The sequence below is a fragment of the Lagopus muta genome, chromosome 5 (genome assembly GCF_023343835.1).
Source record: "Lagopus muta isolate bLagMut1 chromosome 5, bLagMut1 primary, whole genome shotgun sequence".
In the NCBI taxonomy this organism is placed as follows: Eukaryota; Metazoa; Chordata; class Aves; order Galliformes; family Phasianidae; genus Lagopus; species Lagopus muta.
Genome location: NC_064437.1, coordinates 28436980 through 28457582, shown reverse-complemented (window position 1 = coordinate 28457582; position 20603 = coordinate 28436980).

Sequence of the window (20603 nt, the reverse complement as noted above, 5' to 3'; positions counted from 1 at the left end):
CTGACTTTTTGCCAGTGATGCCCCACTGCCATGCATCATTTGAAGCACTAATTTAGGTCAGGCAAGCTTGGTAGTTCCATTGTCAATTTGTCACGATGATACTCAGAAAACTGAGATTTAAGGGGAGCACAAAATATGGGTAGAAATTTAGAAGTTCACTGTGTATATCAAAACATGTTTTCATGTATTACATGAAATACCAGATATGGTATTCATTTTGTCATTTGTGAGCCAAATTCATCACTTGATGGATCTAACCATTTGTCTGATGGAGTTTGTTTTGCTCAGTTGTTACTTTGGTTTCACTTTTAGGTACTTAGTCTAGGATATCTACTGCAAAAATAAATGACTGTTCTCCTACCCAAAATAGAATGGTTCAATAAAACTACCTGCGACAGCCCTTAATATGATCTTATTTTGGTTGAGTACACGTGATTCTAATGTACTCTGAACATTTTAAAGCTGTTTATGTGGAGCCAGGAGAAGAAGAGTTTCTAATTAATATTCCTGACTGTGGTTTGGCACTGATCACAGGACAAGGAGTTGTTAGTTCTTGCTCCAATGTACAGGTAATTATAAGTAGCCTCCTATATTCTTCTCAGCTGATTAGCTCCTGTGTCATGGTGAACTCAGAAGATGAACATTGTCAAGAATATTATGTGTAGAAGAAAATAGTGCAGTATTTTTCTTCTGCTAATATATCTCCTATTTTCACCATAATTTTCTTAATTCTTTATGAAATCTATGGAGACTTCAAAGAATTTATGGTTTGGGGCATGCTGGAATATTCTAAGGAAAAAGGTTCTAAGACAGCATGAGCAGTAATCTTTGCTTTACAGAAAGAAAATATATCACGTGAATGAATTCTTAGCATCACAGCAGTAACATATTATCAATGACCTGGGAAATTACAGGTGTTATGTAGTGTATATGATCTGAGATGTGTTAGGAAACATTAATTACAACCATTGATGCAGTAAATTAGTGTATACTTTGCTAACTTAGAGCAAAGAGTAATTGCTCTCTAAGTAAGTTGCAAAGATTTAAGTTTAGAATGTACTTCTTATTTCATGGAAATATGAATCATCTACTTGGAGAAAAAATACCCCAACTTTGTGGCAAGCATAGAGTATTCACTTTCTAATGATAAAAGTACTCTATTTTCTTCTATTCATCATCTTCTATTCATCATAACTTTGTTTTTTTTGTTAGTGACATTAATGTATTGCAGCATATGTGCAAATATAATAATGGGATCTGCCCTTCCCTGTCTAGTCTATCTACCTTGGTGTAGTCTGTATTCCCACGCACAAGAGGGAGAAGGCCCTCTCTCTTATGAGTCACCGTCTCATCTGTCTTTAATTCAGTCCTATCTCAAATTAACAATCAAGCATGCCTCAAATGTTTTCCTTTGTATTACTTTAGCTGGGAACTATATGATTACTCTATTTTCCTGTAAATCTTTGTCACATTCAAACAAAAAAAGTGCTATTATCACAGTGCTATTATTCTTAAGTTGTAAGTTTAAGAAAGGCTCTTTATTTTGTCGTGTGTTATATGATAATTATAAGATCAATAAAGATCAGAAATTATAGACTCTATTTCAGTAGGTAAGTAAGTCATAAAATAAAATAAAAAAATAGTGGCATGAGATTTATACGCAGATACTTAATTATAGAATTCAGGGAAATTCTACCCAAATCTCTGTTTCCAGATGGATCAAAATGAAACACACCAGCTTGATAAAATATGTGAGATGAAAAATCAATTTTTCTGTCAGTGTGATTGCTATGATAAAACACCAACTATAAAAATAGATACTAGTTGTTCATCTGTGTTGACTCATTATTTGTTAATGAGAGAAATGTAAAACTTATGATGATCTTTAGAATTTTCAGCCAACTCTTCCCTAGAGTTATTTCATTCTGCGGGTCTTTAGTTTTTTACCACTCTAAATGTGTTGTTTCTATTCTCTATTGAATTTACTTCTTATCTTGGTCTCTGTCCATATCAATATATATAGTGACTTACATAATCATTACAATTTGTACCATTAAAATGTCCTCATCACAAAGGCAATAACAGGGTGTCAGTATCTGTCAGAGGTATAATTCTTCTTAAGCAGTAAGAAATGAAAATACTCAGGCATACTTGCTTCACTAGAGGCCTGGTGAGAACCTTAGTATTTGTTAGGTGGTGACTGCATAAGCCATGAAGCTACTGAAGGAGCTAAAACACTTTCAGACTGGAATTTTCTGTAAGACTATACATTAATCCATTCCCACTGATTTTCTTTCTTTTTTTTTTTTCCTATTATACTACATCTCATAAGATATACTTCAATCTGACTCACGAATATCTCTGCTTAGTCTTTTTCCTTTAACACTGACCATGACAGACAAATTATCATGCATTAATTCCAGTGTAATGTGCTATCACTGTAATACAGTCCACCATATATCTTAAAATTCCTTCAATGGATGCACGAACTCATTATCCATCTTGCTTTTTGGTTACAACATATGTGCCTGGGACATTGCTCTATTAATCACGAGAACCCAAAAGCCTGTCTTGATTTAAGAACCCTGAGCTCTCTATTAAACTAACGTCTATATGTCAGTCAAAACATTAATTATATTATTAACAAATGCAAACTATGTTAAAGAAACCAAGCTGAGTGGTGCGGTTGATACGGTGGAAGGAAGGGATGCCATTCAGAGGGACCTCGACATGCTGGAAAGCTGGGCTCGGGTGAACCTAATGAGGTTCAACACGGCAAAGTGCAGGGTTTTGCATTTGGGCCGGAAGAACCCCAGGCACCTGTACAGGCTGGGAGGAGCGGTCCTTGAGAGCAGCTCGGCAGAGAAGGACCTGGGGGTCCTGATGGACGAGAGACTGAACATGAGCCAGCAGTGCGCTCTGGCAGCTCGAAAGGCAAATGGGATCCTGGGCTCCATCAGGAGAGGGGTGGTCAGCAGGGACAGGGAGGTGATTGTCCCTCTCTACTCGGCTCTTGTGAGGCCCCATCTGGAGTACTGTGTCCAGGTGTGGAGCCCTCAGTACAAGAAAGACATAGAGATTTTGGAAAGGGTCCAGAGGAGGGCGACTAAGATGATCAGGGGGCTGGAGCACCTCCCCTATGAGGACAGGCTGAGGGAGTTGGGCTTGTTCAGCCTGGAGAAGAGAAGGCTGCGGGGTGACCTCATTGCAGCCTATCAATACCTGAAGGGAGCCTACACCCAGGAGGGGAGTAAACTCTTCAAAAGGGCTGACAACAGCAGGACTAGGGGAAATGGATCCAAGTTGAAGGAGGGAAGATTTAGGTTGGATGTTAGGGGGAAGTTCTTTACAAGGAGAGTGGTTAGGCCCTGGAACGGGCTGCCCAGGGAGGTTTTGGATGCCCCGTCCTTGGACGTGTTCAAGGCCAGGTTGGACAGGGTCCTGGGCAACCTGATCTAAATGTGTATGTTTGGTGGCCCTGCTAGGCAGGGGGGTTGGAACTACATGATCCTTGAGGTCCCTTCCAACCCGGGTGATTCGGTGATTCTGTGAAACATTAAAGGTTCAGATTTAAGCTTGAGAATAAGAGGAAATGTACACAGAGGATTTTATTTTGTTTCTTCTCTCATGGAAACTTCTGATTATTTTGCTGTTGTCCATGATGGAAGAAAAGAAAGGCACTAAAAATGCATTCTTGTAAGAGGCGGCTAATGACTGCCTGTATGTAATTACAACTACACACAGAAAACCCATTTTTAATAGGAATTGTGGAAACATGGAATGGTTTGAGTTGGAAGGGACCTTTAAGTCCTCTAGTGCATCACTCGGCTTGGTGTCACTTACAAACTAACTGGGGGTGCATTTGATCCCAGTGTCCATGTTGCATACAAAGATGTTAAATTACACTGGTCCCAGCACCAATCCCTGAGGTACACCACTCATCATCTACTTGGACACTGAGGCATTGACAGCAACTGAGTGCGACCATTCAGCCAATTCCTTCCCCAGTGAGTGGCCCATCCATCAAATCCATTTTTCTCCAATTTGATGATCAGAAAGTCACGAGGGACAATGTCAAACATTTTACACAAGTCCAGGTAGGTGATGTTGAATGCTCTTCCTTCATCCACTGATGCTGGAATGCCATCATAAAAATGATCCAAGGGATGGAAGACCTCTCTTACAAGGACAGGAGAGAGAGTTGGGGCTGTTCAGGTCAGAAAAGAGAAAGCTCTGAGGTGACCTGACAGCAGCCTTTCAACATCTATAGGGAATCTACAGGAAAGAAGGGGACAGATTCTTTAGCAGAGTCTGTGGTGATAGAACAAGGGGAAATGGCTTCAAGATTAAAGAGGGGAGATTTAATTTGGATGTAAGGGATGTCTTTCACAATGAGGGTGGCGAGACACTGGAACAAGCTGCCTAGTGTTGTGGTTTTTGCCCCGTCCCTGGAGATTTTCAAGGCAAAGCTGGACCCAGCCCTGGGTAACCTGATCTAGCTGTGTATATCCGTTTGTTACAGGGGAGTTGGACTAAATGACCTTTAAGGTCCCTTCCAACTCCAAGGATTCTATGATTCTGCGAAGTTGGGAATGGAACTCGAAAGGTAATTATGATGTCTGTAGCTAGACAGTGCACAGGAGCTGTGTCCAAAGTGTGGAACTTCAACTAGATTCACCTGCAAGTGGAAGAAATTTAAGCTAGGGCTTAATGCTACCATGCCTAAAGTTGGTATATTATTGCTTTCCTTATGCAAAGTCAGTGCTCAGAGAACTGCAGACATTCAGAAATGAAATTACTATAATCCTGATATATAAAATTGTTTACAACAATGGTAAAATAATAAAGATTTTAACTGAAAAAGAAAGCTTGGTAATATTTTACTTTAAAGGCAAACAACAGGAGGGGTGTGTGTTTGTGTAATCAATTACTACAATTTCTCTTAAAATAAATACCTGTTGTCTGCTATCTGAATAGACTTTAGGGGAAAAAAAAAAAAAAAAAAAGTACTGACTTGTTTGTGGTTGGTTTTTGTGTGTGTGTGTGTGTGTGTGTGTGTTTTTAACCTGCTTTTAAATCTAGCATTTGTTTAAACTTCAGCTAGCTTGCAATTTATTCAGACCTTTATCCTGAAATTGTGTAAGAAACTCTGTGTTGTACAGGATCTGCAAATGGAGCTTAAAACATGCAGAAATAAGATTAAATTTTTGCTGAATTCAGGTTATGTAAGTATCTGCCATGCTGATTAAGTACCCAAGAGAAAGAACTTGTTTTCATCCCAAAAGGTATTACAAACCTTGTGATCCAAGCAGTTGTTATGAATAGATTTCCCTTGCAGCATACCTAAAGATCAACAAACTTGGGTTTTGCAGAAACAATGAGAAAAATTGCATTTAGTTTTTAAAAGCTTTAAAGCTTTTCTTTTCTCCCTCAAGCACTGTAACTAGGAGGCAAATGGCATTTTAAACATTGAAGATACTGAGAGAGGAAGGAGTTGGAGGGGAGGTGGTGGCAGTGGCTCTTAGCAGCAGCATTTCAAGGAGGTGAATGATACAATGATACATCCGGGAATTTCTGGGGTGTCAGAAATGCAAGCAGTGGATATTGCCCAAAGATCTTGGCATTTTTGGTTTAAATTTACAAGAGAAAAGTGATCAGTCAAATCTGTTTTGCCTATAGTAGTAACCAAGGGTTGAATAATCCCCTTGTCTATCTGTCAACCAATATATACTTTCTCCCTTTGTCCTGTAGAGGGGGGGGTGTGAGAGAGCAGCTGGGTGGAGATCTGACAGTCAATGAAGGTCTGTTACCCTGACACTGGACTTGTCTTTGCTGATCATTACTAAGACTGAAGGAGGAATCAACAACATAATTCAGCCCTGTTTGTTCAGGGCTCTTATTGTTTATGAGGAAAGAGAGGAAAGGGAATGGGAGCGTCATGTGATTTAATGACTTGAAGATTTTTTACATATTTACTCTTTAGATTATTGTTATATAAAAATATTAAACATATTCAGTCAATTTTAAGAGAAACAAATTTCCTTCCAAACTTTCAACGTTTTGCACTGATACACTATTCCATAGTTTTGTAGACTACAACACCTTAGAATTTTATGGTACATTAATGTCTTTCGTTCATTGTCTCCTATTTACAAATTACACCTGCATCAGTTCAGTATTTTGTATCTACAGATCAGCTGAGTTTCTCTGACAATTAAAGCGATCCTCCTGACTCAGACTTGATTCTATAACAATAGAAAGCAAATCAGCTAGGAGAAAAAAGCAGTCCAATATGTCATTCCTCTCAAGCAGAAATTAGAAATAGTTTTGTGAATTATGGCATTCTTATAAAAGCTCATATGAAATGTTAGCTAGTGTGTGAGCGTGCACAGGGGTAATTTTAGATGTAACCCATCAGCATGAGAATTTTATCACCTATTCAGCACTCAGAACAAATTATTACTCTCAAAAGACTTCAGTTTCTGTTAGATCCCTAAAAATAAAAATAAATAAATAAATAAATAAATCTGTCAATGCAATATTTACTGTAAGATTTTTTTTGAAGAGTCAAATATTCGGTATAATGACTCACTGCTATAATGTGTCATTAATATAGTCACTTTGCAGGTTAAATGGCAACTGGGATAATACTTGATAACAATTTTATTTGCCAGTAGCAAGAGGACAGTGGCAGGAATATTCATTCCATAGGGAACTCACGACAGAACACATCAGTGATATAAACTTCCTTGTAAATAGAGTAACACTTCCAATTACTCCATCTCATTCTTTAGGCTGTTAACTTCACATTGATGCAATTTCATTAAAATCAATGAAGAAATAAAAGATGTGAAGCCTCAAGTTTCTGTGAGAAACCAAACTTCAGCTCTCATTTGAGCAGGTCAGGGGTAATTGTGCTTTATAGAAACTCTTCATTTACTAAGGACATTTTGGTATTAATCCTTGTATCAGTCTCTGACGGTTTCTTCTAAGGTATGTGTTCATAGTCCCTGATGTACGCTGCATATGATTGTGAATGACAGTCAGATAGTTTTCCTGCATTATAAAACTTTCAATTCTTTCATTTAAAAGGCACATGACATTGACAAGAATTGTTCATAAAGCAGTGAGGAATGTGCTGCTATTAACGTTACCACAACATACTTTTCTTTAAAGCAAGCATGGTTGTTACAGTAGTTGTTATCCCTTGGCCTCAGAGCTCACCCAGCATCTTCCTTGTGAGTCAGGCTATAGCAACTCAATTTCCCTCTCAGTAGCTGAAAATCTCTCCCAGCTTGGATTCTTCTCTGCCATCTGTGGGGAGGAAGAAGAGAAAATCCTTCCCTGGCTGTAAAGCCTCCATCCATTTTGTTATTCCTTTCTAAAGAGCAACATAACTCAATTCTTGCAATATACTGGTTGCAATACACAGGTTGCAATACACAGAATGCATCACAGCTGAAAGTTGCCTTAATTACTGTCCATGCAAATAGTCCAGATGTCCAGTTACACTGCACAGAAAAAACTGAAGTCTTTTCAAGGGAATACATGGAAGTATACGGTTGTATTTTGACACTGTCATTTCCCTCTCTCAGTAAAGATATTCTAGAGTACAAAATCTGCCATGTGAAAAGCAAATATGGCCTGGAACAAACTCCTTGGATCCTAATGCCGCTGGAAGTGGTGAAGAGCTGTTCAAGCTGTTCAACCTCTCCCCTTGATGTTACACACATAACAACTAATGGAAAATCTTAGAAGCAGTAGGTGAAATAGGGGAAATAATGATGTTTCTGGAACTTGAACATATCCAGCTTTTCGCTGAAAAGAACTGCAGCGTGGGGGAGGCTTCAGTCAAAAAGATATATATTAAAAAGTATTCTGTGTATTAAAAATGATGAAAACATTCCAGGTTGAAAGCATAGAGAAAATGCAGAATTGTTACTTTGGATTCTCTGAGTCTATAATGTTCTTTTTTTTTTCTTTCATCCTCCTAGTCCTGACAAACAGAAAACTTCAATGCTTTCTTGGTAAGTTGTTCTGAAATAGTAGGCTGCAGCTCAGCTCCCCTGTCAGTCATCAAAGTTTGGTACAAGAACCACTGCAACACGGGAGAGGCAAAATGTATCCTGCTGCTCATGCTGAGTATCATTCTTTTTTTTCCTATATACACATGACTGCAAATTCTGGACAATTCTATGAAGAAAATAAGTCAGACAAACGCTGTAAACCCAAATTGTTCCTCCTCCATTAGTACAGATAAGATCTTATTAATAAAATGAGATTACACTGCGTTTTTCATCTTTCAGGCATAATTTATGAGGAAATTATCATTTGTCATTCTGAATGTTTCTTGAGGGTGCAATAATCATATCTGTCAATTAATTTACTGCTGTCTTTTTGGAAATGTATACTGCACATATATTTTCTGATGCTTTGAAGATGACAGCACCCTTAGTGAAGGTGTCCTTAGGAGTAACTACATAAACAAGCATTAAATATATGGAAAAACACATTTCTGATGAGCAATTCTACTTGACTTGTATAGAGTTGCAATGTTATTGTCCTTAATGTAATAACCAAAGAGAGAAACTGCAGTTAATTTTTCACAGAATGGCATACAGAAAAGAGGCAACATTTGGACACAATTATGATTATTACGTGTTTTTTTCTGCAATAATAATTATTTTTTTTAATCTCTAGACTTAAACCATTTATTCAAGGATTTCAATGGAAATCACTGCATTAAGGTGCAATCTCCACTTTGATTTCATTCTAGAAAAGACTCTGGAGTAAGAAGTTGCAAAACTTAATTGGAATTGGAAGTGCTTTGTCTCTCAATAGAGAACTTCATCACATTCAGGGGAGTCTTCAATCCAATCCAAAGGCCACTGAAGTTAATTGAATGATCTGATCCCCACTGTTTTCAGTGGGAATTGAATTAGGCCTGAGGATACCTAAAACGGTGTGATGGCATTTAGCCATGCCACTCTCATTAATTATAATAGGAACTGAACTGTTATAACCCTGTCTAACGTGGACCACTTGCCCTTTCTCATATTACAACTGACTCATAATGAAGAAATTTACATACTTTTTCACTGCATAAACTTCTATTCTAATTGGGATTCCAATATTAAGAGAGAAATGAAAAAGTATTCACAAACATCCATTTGGTTTCATGAAATATTTAAGGAAAAATGCCATGTGTGATTATGCTCGTCATACCAAACTGATAGTTTGCTTGCTTATTCTGTTTGAAGAAAAAGCTTTTCTTGTGGATATCTCCATTTCTTTTTTTACCAGTGGAGTGTAGGAATGTGTTAGCATAAAACTTGCAGTTGGGCATGCTTGATATCAGCTGTTGCTATAGCACTGTTTATACTTCCATAGCAATACTAATGGCAGCTCTTTGCTTATGCTGATTGTATTCTTAACTGGAAGCCTAATTAGTATGTATCTCTATCTTTTGCATTCCTGTTGTTTCTTTTTCATGTTCAACATGCATATATTTGTGCACAGACATATATATGTTAAAAAAAGACTGATAGAAAAATACATACTTTTGATATAGGGATAATTTTTCTTATATTTGTGGACTTTCTTCACCATAAATGTACCAAGACTGCAACTGAAGATTAAATCACTCCTTGCATTCATCTAGCATGATTTTAAAGCAAATGGACTATTTTTTTCTTATCTGGTAAAATTAGATTCCTACTGTAAAATGATTCATCTACCAAGAAGTTATGGTCTACCTAAGAATAAGCATCATTGTAAATATCAATTTCATTTACATGTATTAGATTTCTGTGCAGCTTACAGTGTTTTCAACATGAAAAACAATTACAGTCCCTCTTGGAATTGTTCCCTAGGAGATTAAACACAAAAAATAATAAAATAAATTTTAAAAAATTAATCTATAAGCATTATCTACTGTGAGAAAATCCCAGTGAAACATTTTCAGACTAAAAACTGTCATATGTGATGGAACACATACTAACTGATCATTATCACAACCCTGAATGAGTTTGTGATTTATAGGAATACAGGCCTGGGGGAAAACAAACAAACAAACAACACAACAGTCAAGACCCTGAACTTTAGGAGTGTGAGCTTCCAGCTGTTTAAGGAATTATTGGATGAGATCCCCTGCCAAGAAGTCCTTAGGGACAAAGGAATGGAGCAAAACTCGCAGGTCTTTAAGGACACCTCTCTGAGAGCACAAGAGTTCTACATCCTTCACCAGAACAAATGAAGCAGAGAAGGCAGGAAATAAGCACAGCTGATCAAGGACCTGCTGGAAAGACTGAGGGAAAAGAAGGAAAAATAGCAGTGGAAGCAGGCATGGGTGGCCTGGGAAGTACATAGGGATGCTGTCTGGATGTGCAGAGATGAAATCAGGAAAACCAAGGCACAAACAGAACAGAACTTCATGAGGGATGTTAAAAATAACAGGGAGAGATTCTGCAAGGCTTTTGACATGGTCTCATACCACATTCTTGTGTTTAAATTGGGGAGATGAATTTGAAGGCTGCACTGTTCAGTGGACTAGGAATGTTTTGGATGGCCTCAGCCAGAGATCTGTGGTCAGTGGATCTATGTCCAGGTTGTGGTCAGAGACAAGAGGTGTTCCCCAGAGGTCTGTCTTGCTATCACTGCTCTTTAACGTCTTTCTCAATGACACAGAGAGTGGGATCAAATGCAAGTTTGCAGATTGCACCAAGCTGAGTGGTACGGTTGATTTAACAGAAGGAAGGGATGTCATCCCAATGGACCTAGACAAATTTGAGAAGTTGGCCCTTGAGAACCTACTAGGGTTCAACAAGGCCAAGCACAAGGTGTTGTTGCACTTGGGTCACTGCAAAAAAAAAGTACCTATAAAGACTGGAAGAAGAACTTGAGGACAGTTCTGGCGAGAGGGGGGTCCTGTGAGATGAAAAGCAGGACATGAGCCAACCGTGTGCTTTTGCAGCCTGAATGGCCAGTGGTATCCTGGGCTGCATCTGAAGAGGGTTGGCCAGCAGGGAGAGGGAGGTCATTGCCTTCCTGTACTCTACCCTGGTGAGGCCCCATCTGCACTACTGCATCCAGGCCTGGGGCCCCTAATACAGAAAGGATGTGAAGCTCTTAGAGCGGGTCCAGAGGAGGGCCACTAAGACATCAGATCAGATCACATCAGATGCCATTCTATCAGACTCCTCTGCTGCCATCTGCCACACAGCAACAAAATGTAAGGGAATATTGGTGGGAAGGTTCAGCCTGCTATGCCATACCTCCAACATCCATCTCTGGCATAGCAGGCAAATATAATAAAATAGGAGGCAATACTTTTGGAGCATCACTCTTATTTCTGGTTCTTACAATTTCCCATGTGTAATTATGATTTTAAATCCTGGCTCAGGTTTGCTTTGGGTATAAAATTTATAGCACAACCTCGTTTTCTGAGGACTTGCCTGATTAGAGTGATGGGGAGACATGATTCAAGTAGGAGCTAGTAAGAGAGCATTGCTATTTAAGGTGTTGTTGGGTTTTATCCAACATAACTCACGGGAGTGAACGCATCCTGCCCATCAGAAAGATAATAAAAGTCATAAAAACCCACATCTTATCAGACTTTGAGGTGGCATTATTTTAGAGATAGAGAAAAATCATTTGCAACATGATCGTTCTTTGCTTTGTTTGGCTACCTTGTCCCTAAAAGACACTAAAGAAGATTTCATTGGCTTCCATGCTATGTATTCCATTATTTCAGTCCCAAATATTATATTAGAAAGTTTTCCCCATGATTTGTCAGCATTCCTGATCCACAGCGCTGAGAAATCCTTTTTTTTTTCTTTTTCTTTGTTCTTCAGCTGTTTGAGTACTGTTAGCATTTTATCATATGTGCCTTCTCAGTTCCAAACTAATGAGTTCTCATTCTTTTGTCATTTATTGTAGATCTTCTTATCCGTAACAGTGAAAAAGGTTCGATATTCAAACTATCTCTTCGGAGCATAAATTTCACTGACTGCCATAGATTAAAGTTTCTAATTCAGTCAGTGCTTCTGACACTTGCCTATAAAAAGGCCTTCTTGATTTTTGGGCCATCGATTCAACCCACTACACTTAATACACATTGACTCATAGTTCCCATTAAGAGGATTTTACATAAATGTTTGCTTGATACATAGAGGTGAAATCTCCAGATGAACGATTTATAAAGGGAAGTTGTAAATGAATGGTAATGAAATTTCCATTCTTATATCTTAAATAATAATAATAATAATGATTTATATAATTGCTAATAACACTATGAATTAAAACCCTAGATTTTAAGCTTTTTGGAAAATACCACTCACTCTTTGCATACGTATATTTAAGTCCATTGGTTTTCTGTGGCCCAGAGATCCATAGTTATGTGACATAGCTATTATTTAGATGTATTTTGTATATATAAATATATAGTATATTTATCATATATATAGCAAAGTATATTTTGTTAAAAGTACAATTTCTGAATATTTATTAAAAAGGGAAAGTGGGTACAGTGATATCATAGCATGTGGTTATCACTAACATTTCATACGGAGAATTTCAGAAGAAAAGTCTGACTGACCCTCACTGCATCAGCCTTCACCTTTATTTCTGTGCAAATGAACAATAAATGCCACAAACAAAAATTAATCCATTATTATTAGCCCTATTGATAAGAATATATTGAACTTTTTACTGTTTCATGCTTTAAATGAACTGCTGAACCTTACAGCCCTCGCATCCTCCAAATATATGTCCTTGTTTCTTCATTATCATCCAAAGAAAAATGATTCATAAAAAATAATTATTGTTTAGAATTGTGTCAGAATGGTATTCTGAAGAGGAGAATTTTATTATTACATTTTCTGGTTGTGTTTCATATTTACTGCTTTCCTGTGCTTACTTTGATTTGTGGGCAAAACACACAGAATTTCCCTCAAATTTGTGATTTAAAAAAAAAAAAAAAAGCCCACAATATGGACACTGTTGGCACCTGGGCTTCCTTCCACAGGGATCACTGAGTGGAAAACTGAAAATGAGTTAGATCCCCCATCGCTGACAGCACTTGAAAAGGTTGGGTGACAGTGGGGTGAGATCATTTCCACAGCAGATGCTTTCTAGCAGACCAGTAACTAGTTCCACTGTTCTCATGTCACTTTTATAAATCACCTCTGGCAGGGAGTGTTAGCCGTTTTTGATGATCTTGATTACACCTCTCAAGTCATGATCGGATTCCTGCAGATATCATCCCCTCAAATGAAGTCACAGTATCTGAATTTCTGTTTTCAGACCTGCAGTTTTTAAATTTCCATATTGCAATGTGTTTGATGGCTTCAGAGACAATGCTTCATCTTTGTGAAAGTAGGATAAGCAGCATTCCTACATGGTAAGCAATCAGCCAATCTCTGGGTGCAGGAGATATGAGGAAGCTTTGCTTTTACACTATAAAATTAGGCCCAGCATGCTTCCTCTGAGCAGAAACTCAGTGTGACATCCATCTTAGTTGTGTGACTCAAGGTCCTTCTCACATAGCTCAAAGATGAAAATAGCTCAGCTAGCCCAGGTGCAGACTAAAGAATAGGAGAAAACCACGGGTGGAAGTAAGTAGTTTGCCTGAGTATCATCTTTATAAAGAATGAAAAGATAGACTTGATACTAAACTGAAGGCAGACACAGATGGCTTCATCAGATTACACATATATAAGAAGTACTACATAAGGAAGTGTTATTTAGCTATTACTGGCAGACAAAAGATAGCAAGTTTTGAGTCATCTACTTCCATTCCATAAATATCTCACAGTGCCAACAAGCAGCAGCTCTCAAAATCTGCCGCCGAGAAGACTTGCAATGTCCATGCCAGTGCATAGAAGCAAACCTCAGTACTGGAAGTTTCTATTCATAGCTGAACTTCCCCTTGTAATTATACATAGTTGGCCCTATGATCTCTTAGAAATACCAGACCTGGCAAGTCTTGCACTTTCCTTTTCTATAGAAAAAAATGTGATTAATATTGTAATGGCTCTCAGTTGAAATTATTAGTCTACTATAGCTTTAGAAATCCTTTATGCACAAATTCTTATTCAGGGCCATGCAAATTTAGAAGCATATCTGCAGTAGCTCAATATTTTGGAATGTCATGATATATTTAGAGGAATTTTTAATTGAGCTGAAGATAGTAACTTTCAAACTCCTGGGCAGGAATGAGTCTCTGGAGACCCGAGCAGCATTTACTACGTGCTGTTTAAGGGATTTATTTGATGCTACATGCAAGCAAAAAAAGAGTAAATTAATCATAAGAAGGCAGTTCAATTCCCTCTCTAGAATCTCCTGGTCAAATTAATATAATCAATATGACATAAACTGTCAAGCATTTCTTCATATTTATGTCATTTACGCAGTTTACCCATACAACAAAAAACAACCACCAGAATATGGCCACAATCTGCTGTAATGTCACATCTACAAACTTGAAAAAGGATTTTAAAAAACCCTGCAACTTTTAGGGTTTGTACTCCCTGGTTGTAAAATCCATATCTGCGTAACACCTACAGGTAAGAAATATAACAGGCATAAGATACACATGTGAGCAGCAGGAAAAGGTCTGTGGTAATATGGCAAGAGGTTTAGCCTAGCATTTAGACAGTACAGTGAGTTAGATCTTTAATGGATCTGAAGGGCTGGTTTGATTTAAACTGCTGGCTCTCAGCTGCACAGTGTCAAAACCTCTTTTTGGTAACAGTGTGATAAAGATATCGACGTCCTGTCCTCCTTCCTGCTATGCCTCCCTGACCAGCAGGAACAAAAGAAACTTTTTAGGATTAGCAGTAACAAAGTCATTTAATTTAATCCAGTACCATAAAAGAGATCTACAGGGTACTATGCACATAGGCACCCAACAAGCTGAGTTTGAGCAGACATATGCCAGAAGCCTGTCAGCTGAACAGAAGTGATTAATGTAAAAAGTTAGCAGATTTGACGATTAGAAGATGATCATACAGGGAAGATTTCATACCAGGAAAAGTTACTGTCACACTAGCATATCTCCTTTGCAAGGCTGAATCAATTCATGTTGTTCAAACTAATGGCTAAATGCTGTATGTATTTAAACCGATTTAAATCTTCAGAAGCTATGTAATTAACATCCTTCCTAAAGCATCCCCACATTTGATGGAGTTAGTTTCCTCTGATTTAACCAAAAGAAAAAGTGTTTTGACATTAGATTCTTGAAACCTTAAGACTTGGAGTACAGTTTGACGTGTGAAAAGCAATTAGAGTGTGATTCATTAATCATGTACTGAACAGTGGATGGCTCGCGGCTGGGTGGAATTAAAAATAGAAGAAAGAAATTAACATGCTTTATGGGTTAGCATGGTGTGCAATGTCGTTATCACTATCATGTTTTGCTAGTTGAGTTTCATTTTAAACAAACCAGACATTTTTCAGGTCCTATGAAGACTTTTTCAGATAAGGTAGCACCTTTTCTAACGTTTCTACAAAATGTTCCTTTTTTGTTGTTGTTATGGCATTATTTTTATTTTGAAGTTAATCTGCTATATGTATTATTAAGAGAAAATGAAAATTAAACGGAAGAAACAAAGTGCCTTGAGAAAATCAGACTTGCTGGAGTATTGATTGACTTTCTCTTCCTGATTCTAGATGGTATGTGGCAGAAAAAGTCACTAGCCAAAAGCAAGCGATGAAAAATTTAGCAAGATGACATGATGTTTTGCTGATGTTGATCAAAGGTGTAGGAAAAATTGTACTTGTGCCACCAAAATATGCTGTCAGTGGGAAAATAAACATTTCTAACATTCATAACAAGAATGGTTGGAAATATCAAAGTTATCTACTGGTGCATAGTCTGTGTCTTCTCATTTTTTTTTTCACCCAAATTCCCACCATTACTCTCTGTCTGAGCACAACTCACTCAGGTGTGGGCACCATTTATTCTAAGGTGCCTCAACAGTCATAAACTGTCATTCTCATATGACAACTAACAGATGACTTCAGCAGGTCTTAATAGTGAGGGTTCTTCTTAGACTTTCAGGAGCATTCTGGAATCAACCTGAATGCAGTTTGTTTTGTTGCTATTATACTGTATTACTTTACAGTATTTCTTTTTAAGGCTATACTGTATACAAGGTAAGATTCATAGAATCATAGAATGGGCTGGGTTGAAAAGGACCACAATGATCATCCAGTTCCAACCCCCTGCTATGTGCAGGGTCACCAGTCAGCAGACCAGGCTGCCCAGAGCGACATCCAGCCTTGCCTTGAATGCCTGCAGGGATGGGGTGTCCACAGCCTCCTTGGGCAACCTGTTCCAGGGCCTCACCATGCTGGGAAAGAGAAAGCTCTTGAGAGACTTGATAGTGTCCTTCCAGTATCTAAAGGGGGACTGTAAGAAAGAAGGGGACAGACTCTTTAGCAAGGCCTGCTGTGATAAGAAAAGGGAAATGGTTTCAAACTTAAAGAGGGAAGATTTAAATCGGATATGAGAGAATTGTTTTTTTACAATAAGGGTGGTGAGGCTCTGCCATAGGTTGCCCAGATAGGTGGTGGGCGCCCCATCCCTGAAGACATTTAAGGTCAGGCTGGACCAGGCTCTGAGCACCTAATCTAGGTATATGCGTCCCTGTTCAATGCAGGGGAGCTGGACTAGATGACCTTTAAGGATCACTTCCAACTCAAACAGTTCTATGATTCTGTGAATAGTTTTGTTTTTTATATTAGCACGCTGCTATTACCTTATGGCCAAGGTCATAAGAAATCTCCTAGGATAAACAGCTCAGAATAATAAAAATAACAGTAGCTCAGTGCATTCACAGTAGATTTAAAAACACCAACAACAGAAACAAGATTCAATAACAGTCTGAGGGTTAATCGGATTACAGATTGGAGTCATAGGATTAGTGACTGTGCCTTCTGAACGATGTCACTATCAACATAGATCAGGTTTTATGTAGTGATTCAGATGTAAGGCATTCCAAATCACCAATTCTGAGCCAAATTCTACTATAATTGCAGTCACTGGGAATTCTTTTACAATGAGAGAGTCAATATGAATAAAAAAAATTATAATCCTGATGTAAAGTATTGGAAAAAGTAGCTCCGTATTAGATATTCTGCTTTTTGCGTGAATCATAATGTTGTTAATAGAAGCAGACAGATAAAAGTATTTGTTTGTGTTACACTTTAGCTGGATTTCAGTTTCATTCCAGACTACATACAGTGCTTTTGTGGTTAGCAATTGTTGCTCAGAAATATATCTCAGTGGGTTGCACATTGCCTCCACAAGGAATGTTGCTTACAAAGAATATGTAAACCAGCAAAGATGTGAAGCTGCTGACATGATCCAGACCTGAGTTGGGATAGATGTGTACCTTCAAAACAAAAAAAAAAAAGCTATGTTGAAATAACAGAAATAATGGCTTGTATCATTTCTGAGAGTACAGAAATGAATAACAAAAATTTAAGGAGATCCCACTTACGAGTAATTTTGATTTATTAAAGTGCAAATTTCCCAAAGACCAAGAAAATCTATTTCCCACACCAGAACACTTTGGGGGAAAAAACAACAAACCAACCAAAAAAAAGTATTCTTCATTTCTCCATAGATTTTAGTCCCAGAAGTTTCCTATTATTATAGATCCATGTTCTCCTATTTGCACAAAGTAAAATAAAAATTCTTGCTACTAAAGAAAATATATACTGCCCACACTGAAATGAGAGTAGATCTTGCCACAAGGCCATAGTATTTACACCTGACTGTCAGACATACAGGCCCCTTCCTTGATTACTCTTTGAAAATGGAAGGATTTCAAAGAATTTCCATCTATTGTAGATACAAGTTTGGAAAAAAATATTTACCTGAAGAATCATAGAGTGCTCACACTTCCACAAGATCCTAAACAGATCTCTCAGAATTTCAGTACAGTTCTGAAAGGAAAGGAAGTTGACAGTTTCTTCTGAAAATAATTTTGGTTAATCCTTAGTATGAAGCTCTCACTATTACAGAAGGAAATCTCTAAATGAAAGGCTTGCTTGGTATTTATGACTATGGTCACACAGAAGTGACATAAGCCTTTTTTATTTATATTTATGCATACCTCAGAAGTGCCTTCCTTTCCATTCAAGAGAGATTACATTGATTTTGTGGGTTATAAAAATCTATATCAAAAAAGTTCCCCAGCCTTCTTTTCAACATTTGAATGTTCTAGCAGGGCACCTCACCATTTTAAATAAAGAAATGTTTTTCCTTCCCAAGCCACTGAACTGGAAGTTTAAATCAGAATTTAGTAATATGCTAATTGAATATTTCATGTAAAAAAAACTTAAATCATCCAGTCTATCAGTATTACAGCTTTCTATATGTATCTTCCTATATGTCTATATAGGTGAAAGATATATTTCTTACACCTGTATTTCTATGTAAGATATTTCTATATCCTCCTACTTTTCTATATATATCTGATTGAAAACATGGAAGTTGTAACAGTGTCTTCATTCAGAACTGGTGTGTTGATTTGGTGTGGTTTGATGTTGTGTATTGGTAACTATTTCTTTCAGCATTCTTGCACTTGATTTTAACATGAGAATGGGCTGGTGAGAAGTCTATGCTAAATCTTATGTACGCAGATAATTTATCTGAGGCTCGGGTTCACTTCTGTGGATACTTGAATCAGTCTGAAGCCAAACAAGGACTTCACATGTGTATTTCATAGCCAAGGAGCCATTGTGCTTAATACTGGGAAAGATTTTATTTTTTTAATTCAACATGAAGTAGTAAATGCCACGTAACAACAGGAGGTCTCCAGGAAATTATAGATTGTATTTGCTGGTCATACAATGAATTAGCTGTCTCTAAGGTAAGAAGACTGCATATCTAGCACAAAATGCTGTCCACCAGCCTGCAAGTGATGTGATCTTGGCTGGACCTGAAGTTTATCAGGCGGCAGGTGATTGCCTTTCCCCTGTCATTTTTTGGACTGGCTAATGAACAAGATAGCTAACTTCTGGAAAAATACATGCGTCTAAAGTGCGTGGAAACAGCAAGACATTACTGATGTATTTGATATCTCATCAACATAGAAGGCTGATTAAATTTCATTTTATTGTTGATTTGTTAATAAATTTGAGTTACGGTTGTGTATTGAGTGCCTTGGGCTCCTTAGCTGTCTAATTAAGAAGCTCTATGCAATTAAAAGCTTAAACACGTTTAACTCTTTATTTTCTAGGTGGGATCCTCTGAACTTGAGACATCCTCAGAGTAAATGAAAGCAACTATAAAATCTATTGCTTTAAAAACACACTTCTATAATATGTCTTCTAACTGTGCCCTGCATCGGCACACAGCTGCTTCTCCGTTATTCCTCTCCTCTTCCTTTTTCATAAAGGAGGATCAGAATTTCGATGGCCTGGCATCAAAGACACAATTAATTGGCTGGACTAAGAGCTGAACATGGTCTTCAGGGTGTGAGATGGCTAATCTCTCCTTGTCAGAAGTATGAATAGAAGGCTTTTTCAAATATTTAGGCATCTTATGTGCTCCCATTGATCTCTAAATTCAGCTGACACCAGGAGGAGTTAGATTCCCAGGAAAATTTTTATCTGTCCTGCAGGTATGATCTAATCCTGTGTGACAGAATCACAGGATGGCAGGGGTTGGAAGGGACCTCAGATCACTGAGTCCAACCCCCTGCTAAAGCAGTTCCTACAACAGGTCACACACGCAGGCGTCCAGCTGGATCCTCACAACCTCTCTGGGCAGCCTGTTCCAGTGCTCTGTGTTATTTATTCAAACAAAACATGCTTTCTCTTAAACTTTTTGTTTTGTTTTGTTTTGTTTCCCTGATTTTTTTTCCTCTCACTTTTCAAGTAATCTTTAGACACTGTGAGCCAGGATGGCGAAGCAGTGTTACATGTAAACTAAAAAAGCGTGTTGCAACCTGTCTCTTCACTTTCTGGATGTCTGTATATTTCAGCACATTTCTACCAGCAGTTTCCTGCTGGTCTCAAAGGCTTTATGCCTTGAAACACAATGCCTGCTAGACTCTTGGCGTGACATCAGGACCTGTGCTGCTTTAACACAAGTCATTAACATACCCCAGCATATGGATAATTACATCTGAAGTTGCAAACACCTAAAATTTCTAACTCCCCTCAGAAATGTGTTCTGACATCCTTGCCTGAAAAATGGTGAAGTGAGCAAGTCATACTTCATCTTCAGGCCTTCCTTGCTGTCTCCTACCCAGAATGAAGCCAGGAACAAAATAATTAGCTTCATGAAATATGAAATGTCTACTTTTTTTTCTGAGCAGTATGAGCATTGCCGAATGTTAATTATTTTATAAGATGCCTTTCCAAAAGCATTTAATGAAGGGAAGATGAAAGCTAAGGGAGTAATAGTTGAATGTTGCTCTTTTTTTCCGATTTGAAATTGCATTTTTTTTTCTATTTTTTTTAACCTCCAGCTTATGTCCATGTATCATTTTGCCTTACAGCTCTAAAATGGGAATAGTGGCATGCAGGTCTGAGAAGTGGTCTCATTATTTTTACCTTGCTATCACAGAATTCAAGGTGCATTGTAT